Source organism: Salmo trutta, chromosome 14 (assembly GCF_901001165.1).
Source record: "Salmo trutta chromosome 14, fSalTru1.1, whole genome shotgun sequence".
Taxonomy (NCBI): domain Eukaryota; kingdom Metazoa; phylum Chordata; class Actinopteri; order Salmoniformes; family Salmonidae; genus Salmo; species Salmo trutta.
In genome coordinates this window covers 5,917,787-5,924,775 of record NC_042970.1, presented here as the reverse complement: position 1 = coordinate 5,924,775, position 6,989 = coordinate 5,917,787, and positions in this window count along the sequence as shown.

Below are 6,989 nucleotides of genomic sequence, written 5' to 3'. Positions count from 1 at the left end.
AGAGAGATGAGAGAGAGAGAGAGAGAGAGAGAGAGAGAGGAGAGAGAGAGAGAGAGAGAGAGAGAGAGAGGAGAGAGAGAGAGAGAGGAGAGAGAGAGACCTGAATAAGAGCCCCATAAGCAAGCTGGTTCTGTTTTTTTGTAAATTCTTTCCAATGTGTCAAGTAATTATCTTTTTGTTTCCTCATGAGTCGGTTGGGTCTAATTGTGTTGCTGTCCTGGGGCTCTGTTCACAAACACAACCAGACCCCACAGAGCCCCAGGACAGAAACACAATTAGACCCAACCGACTCATGAGAAAACAAAAAGATAATTACTTAACACATTGGAAAGAATTTACAAAAAAACAGAGATAACTAGAATGCTATTTGGCCCTAAACAGAGAGTACACAGTGGCAGAATACCTGACAACTGTGACTGACCAAAAATCAAGGAAATCTTTGACTATGTACAGACTCAGTGAGCATAGCCTTGCTATTGAGAAAGTCCGCTGAAGGCAGACCTGGTTCTCAAGAGAAGACAGGCTAGGTGGAAACTGAGCTCTACTTCCTACATTTTCTAATACTTTTTGGGGAGGGGATTCATAAAATATTTAAGTCTAATCAGTTGTCTTCCTCGAATGAAGGGGATGAAAATGCAATCTTTGCAAGAGGGAGGGAACCTGATTTCAATGGCCCTTAACTCGGAGATCAGACACTTCATACAAAAAAATATATATATATATTTGTTAAAAAAGAAATATATGAAATCGAAATTCCATACATTTTGAAGGATACAAATTCAAATGTATTACAAAAAATCTATACATCCTTCTTAAAAACTGTAACACAAAACATCACAAACAAACACTTAATGCAGGATAAACAGAATTATCCCTGAGTTAGCCTGCCCAGCAGCAGGTTAGTTCTGAATGAAGGATAAACAGAGTTATCCCTAAGTTAGTCTGCCCAGCAGCAGGTTAGTTCTGAATGAAGGATAAACAGAGTTATCCCTGAGTTAGCCTGCCCAGCAGCAGGTTAGTTCTGAATGCAGGATAAACAGAGTTATCCCTGAGTAAGCCTGCCCAGCAGCAGGTTAGTTCTGAATGAAGGATAAACAGAGTTATCCCTGAGTTAGCCTGCCCAGCAGCACGTTAGTTCTGAATGAAGGATAAACAGAGTTATCCCTGAGTTAGCCTGCCCAGCAGCAGGTTAGTTCTGAATGCAGGATAAACAGAGTTATCCCTGAGTTAGCCTGCCCAGCAGCAGGTTAGTTCTGAATGAAGGATAAACAGAGTTATCCCTGAGTTAGCCTGCCCAGCAGCACGTTAGTTCTGAATGAAGGATAAACAGAGTTATCCCTGAGTTAGCCTGCCCAGCAGCAGGTTAGTTCTGAAGGATTTGTTGCCATAGAAATGTACTTGGCTAAAAGCTGAGCTACTTTCGTGGTACCAGTTATCCCGAGTTGAACTCAGAGTTGACCAAAGTTACCTCGCTAACTCCTCAAACCACTTACCCTCTTGAGCCAACTCTACACCCTGTCTACATGTGTCCTCTGTCCCCTGACTGCCCCCTCTCCCCTCTTCCTCCCAACCAGAGAAAACTCCCCCAAAATCCTATAAAGTAGATGTATACAGTACTATAACCCTAAACTATGTCATTGTGTAATCATTAAAAAGGGAGGAAGCGGATGCAGAGAGGATGTATGCAAAGTAAACAACTTTAGTTAATTATACTTAGCCAGCACAAAGACCAAACATTTTGTCTACAGACAAGAGTCTAGAGACAGGAGACAGGAGTCTAGAGACAGGAGACAAGAGTCTAGGGTGTGCAGCAACACAGAAGGAGTGACAGGTCTTCCTGAATCCTGAGCATAACCAGCTTTGAATATATCTCTAACACCTTGCTGTGATAAGATGGCTTTGGAAGAAAGATGAGGAGGAAGAGAAGGAGGGTCAAGGTGGTGAGGAGAAAGAGGAGGAGGAGGGGGAGGCGGAAGAGGAGGTTGGAGGAAAAGGAGCTGGAGGTTCAGGCGGAGGATTGGGTTTCCACTGCTGAGGTATCGTTTTGCAGCATCCTTGTGGTTTAACGAGAATTATTATTAAAATCAAACTAATATCTAATCAGACTGGAGATATGTGTAGAAATAAATTATGGTGTCATACATCGCGCCAGCCACATTCATCTTACATGTCCACACATAGCTATTACACAGTGTCAATTATGAATACTTGGACAGTAAAGTCACGATTTCCGCCGGAATCGGTCCCTCTCCTTGTTCGAGCGGCGCTCGGTGGTCGACGTCACCAGCCTTCTAGCCATTGCCGATCCACTTTTCATTTTCCATTTGTTTTGTCTTTGTTTTCTACACACCTGGTTTCAATTCCGCCATTACATGTTCATTATTTAACCCTGTGGTTTCCCCCATGTTTGTGTGCGTGTTTGTTCTATTGTTCAGGCTGTTACTGACGGCTGGTATTTTGTTGCCGGGTTTTTGTAATTACGCCTGTTTATTTCGTGGTACCGGTATTTTTCCCCGCACCGTAGTATTGTGTTTATACTGGTGTTTTCTTGTGTTAAATACCTTGTCCACGCATCTCAGGTCTCCTGCGCCTGACTCCTTTCACCAGTTACCCACAGCCTTGACAAGTAAAGACAAATTATTGCCAATTACAATTCAGACTCCTTGTCTTTTCCCATGTTTTGTTATGTTACAGCTTTATTCTAAAATTAATTAAATAAAACATTTTCCTCAGCAATCTACACACAATACCCCATAATGACAAAGCGAAAACTGTTTTTATTTTATTTGAGCAAATTTATTTAAAAAAATAGAAAACTGAAATACCTTATTTACATAAGTATTCAGACACTTTGCTATGAGACTCGAAATTGAGCTCAGGTGCATCCTGTTTCCATTGATCATCCTTGAGATGTTTCTACAACTTGATTGGTGTCCACCTGTGGTAAATTCAATTGATTGGACATGATTTGGAAAGGCACACACCTGTCTACATACACACCTGAGGTCAAAGGAATTGTCCGTAGAGCTCAGAGACAGGATTGTGCCGAGGCACAGATCTGGGGAAGGGTACCAAAAACATTCTGCAGCATTGAAGGTCCCCAAGAACACAGTGGCCTCCATCATTCTTAAATGGAAGAAGTTTGGAGGCACCAAGACTCTTCCTAGAGCTGGCCGCACTGCCAAACTGAGCAATCAGGGGAGAAGGGCCTTGGTCAGGGAGGTGAATAAGAACCCAATGGTCACTCTGACAGAGCTGTAGAGTTCCTCTGTGTAGATGGGAGAACCTTCCAGAAGGACAACCATCTCTGCAGCACTCCACCAATCAGGCCTTTATGGTAGAACAACCCTAAGCACACAGACGAGACAACACAGTAGTGGCAGTCTCTGAATGTCCTTGAGTAGCTCAGCCAGAGCCCGGACTTGAACCCAATCGAACATCTCTGGGGAGACCTGAAAATAGCTGTGCAGCAATGCTCCCCATCCAACCTGACAGAGCTTGAGAGGATCTACAGAGAAGAATGGGGGAACATCCCCAAATACAGGTGTGCTAAGTTTGCAGTGTCATACCCAAGAAGACTTGAGGCTGTAATCGCTGCAAGTGAAGGGTCTGAATACTAATGTAAATATGGTATTTAATTAAAAAAATGTAAGAAATTAGCAAAAAAAATAAAAATACTGTTTTTGTGTCATCATTATGGTATTGTGTGTAGATTGATGAGGATTGTTTTTGGAATAAGGCTGTAACGTAACAAAATGTGGAAAAAGTCAAGGGGTCTGAATACTTTCCCGAAGGCACAACAGGTGTTACCATTTCAGATGGATGTAGTTGGTAGATTAGGTGCACAAATCTATGGTACCTACACCTACCCAAAGGGGAATAGAAAGGTATCACAAGAGACCCCTGGGTCATCAAAGCAAATCGTATTAGTCACATGCACCGAATACAACAGGTAACCTTACAATGAAATGCTTATTTACAAGCCCCTAACCAACAATGCAGTTTAACAAATTTACGAATAAGAATAAAAAATAAAAGGAACAAGTCATTAAAAAGCAGCAGTAAAATAACAATAGCGAGACTATATAGAGGGGGGGTACCGGTAAAAAGTCTATGTGCAGGGGCACCGGTTAGTCAAGGTAATTGAGGTAATATTTACATGTAGGTAGAGTTATTAAAGTGACTATGCATAGATAATAACAGAGTAGCAGCAGTGTAGAAGGGGGGGAGGGGTCCTCTTGGACCTAGACTTGGTGCTCCGGTACCGCTTGCCGTGCGGTAGCAGAGAGAACAGTCTATGACTAGGGTGGCTCGAGTCTTTGACAATTTTTAGGGCCTTCCTCTGACAACGCCTGGTATAGAGGTCCTGGATGGCAGGAAGCCATACAGTGTGTATGGCCCAGTGATGCACTGGGCCATACACACTACCCTCTGTAGTGCCTTGCGGTCAGAGGCCCAGCAGTTGCCATACTAGGCAGTGATGCAACCTGTCAGAATGCTCTCGATGGTGCAGCTGTAAAACCTTTTGAGGATCTGAGGACCCATGCCAAATCTTTTCAGTCTCCTGAAGGGGAATAGGTTTTGTCGTGCCCTCTTCACGACTGTCTTGGTGTGCTTGGACCATGTTAGTTTGTTGGTGATGTGGACACCAAGGAACTTGAAGCTCTCAACCTGCTCCACTACATCCCCGTCGATGAGAATGGGGGTGTGCTCGGTCCTCTTTTTCCTGTAGTCCACAATCATCTCCTTTGTCTTGATAACGTTGAGGGAGAGGTTGTTATGCTGGCACCACAGGGCCAGGTCTCTGACCTCCTCCCTATAGGCTGTCTCGTCGTTGTCTGTGATCAAGCATAATGCTGTTGTGTCGTTGGCAAACTTAATGATGGTGTTGGAGTCATGCCTGGCCATGCAGTCATGGGTGAACAGGGAGTACAGGAGGGGACTGAGCACGCACCTCTGAGGGACCCCTGTGTTGAGGATCAGCGTGGCAGATGTGTTGTTACCTACCCTTACCACCTGGGGGTGGCCCATCAAGAAGTCCAGGATCCAGTTACAGAGGGCGGTGTTCAGTCACAGGGTTCTTAGCTTAGTGATGAGCTTTGAGGGCACTATGGTGTTGAACGCTTGAGCTGTAGTCAGTGAATAGCATTCTCACATAGGTGTTCCTTTTGTCCAGGTGGGAAAGGGCAGTGTGGAGTAATAATAGAGATTGCATCATCTGTCGACTAGGTTAGTTGGGCTCCCGAGGGGCACAGCCGTCTAAGGCACTGCATCTCAGTGCTAGAGGTGTCACTACAGACCCTGGTTTGGTCCTGGGCTGTATCACATCCGGCCGTTATTGGCAGTCTCACAATTGGCCTTGCGTCTTCTGAGTTAGGGGAGAGTTTGGCCGTCATTGTAAAATAAGAATTTGTTCTTAAAACCTGTTTGGGGTAGGGGGCAGTATTGAGAATTTTGGAAAAAATATGTTCCCATTTTTAACTGCCTCCTACACCAACTCAGAAGCTAGAATATGCATATTATTGTTCAGGTTTGGATAGAAAACACTCTGAATTTTCTAAAACTGTTTGAATGGTGTCTGTGAGTATAACAGAACTCCTATGGCAGGCAAAAACCTGACAAGGTTTCAAGCAGGAAGTACCCTGTCTGACAAGGAGTCGTGCGTCTTGCATCTTTTTATTGAAAAGTAAGGATCTTAGCTGTAACGTGACAATTCCCAGGGCTCCAATAGGCTCTCAGAGCCCGCGAAATAACTGAAGGTTTACGAGGGAGCCTCAGGTTGAAACAGATTATCGCCTTTTGTAAGTGGATGCTCCGAGGACCTTTGAATGATGCGCGTGCATGAGTCGCTTCTGAGGAGAAATTTTATTCGGCTGTTTAGGCTCAATGCATACTCCCGGTCGGAATATTATCACTAATCTACGAGTTGAATGGCATAAAAATTGGTTTTAAACAGCGGTTGACATGCTTCGAAGTACGGTAATGGAATAGTTAGACATTTTTGACACGCCAATGCGCCATGCGCGGGACCGCGAAGAAGCATTCTAGAACTCACGAACAAAACGTCGCTGTTTGGATATAACGATGGATTATTTGGGACCAAACCAACATTTGTTATTGAAGTAGAAGTCCTGGCAGTGTATTCTGATGAAGAACAAGCAAGGTAAGAACATTTTTCTTATAGGAAATGTGATTTTGGTGGATGCTGACCTGGGTGGGTATCTAAATAGCTAGCCCTGTAATGCCGGGCTATGTACTTAGATTATTGCAAAATGTGCTTCATCCGAAAAGCTATTTTAAAATCAGACATATCGAGTGCATAGAGGAGTAATGTATCTATAATTCTTAAAATAATTGTTATGCTTTTTGTGAACGTTTATCGTGAGTAATTTAGCAAACTGTTAGTAAATTCAACGGAAGTTTGCCGGGGGTTATGCGTTTTCTGAACGTCACATGCTAATGCAAAAAGCTGTTTTTTGATATAAATATGAACTTGATTGAACAGACATGCATGTATTGTATAACACAATGTCCTAGGTGTGTCATCTGATGAAGATCATCAAAGGTTAGTGCTGCATTTAGCTGTGGTTTGGGTTTATGTGACATGATATGCTAGCTTGAAAAATGGCTGTCTGATTTTTTCTGGCTGGGCACTCTGCTGACATAATCTAATGTTTTGCTTTCGTTGTAAAGCCTTTTTGAAAACGGACAGTGGGGTTAGATTAACGAGATTCTTGTCTTTAAATAGCTGTAAAATAGTCATATGTTTGAGAAATTGAAGTAATAGTATTTCTAACGATTCAAAAATCGCGCCACTGGAATTTCAGTAGCTGTTACGTAGGTGGGACGAAATCGTCCCACATACCCCAGAGAGGTTAACTGACTTGCCTGGTTAAATAAAATGTAAAAAAGTTGATTTTGACTTCAGTCCGAGTATCCTTTCTCTCACTGTTGTGCTGCAGACTGAGAAACGTGTGTCTCTAGGTCTC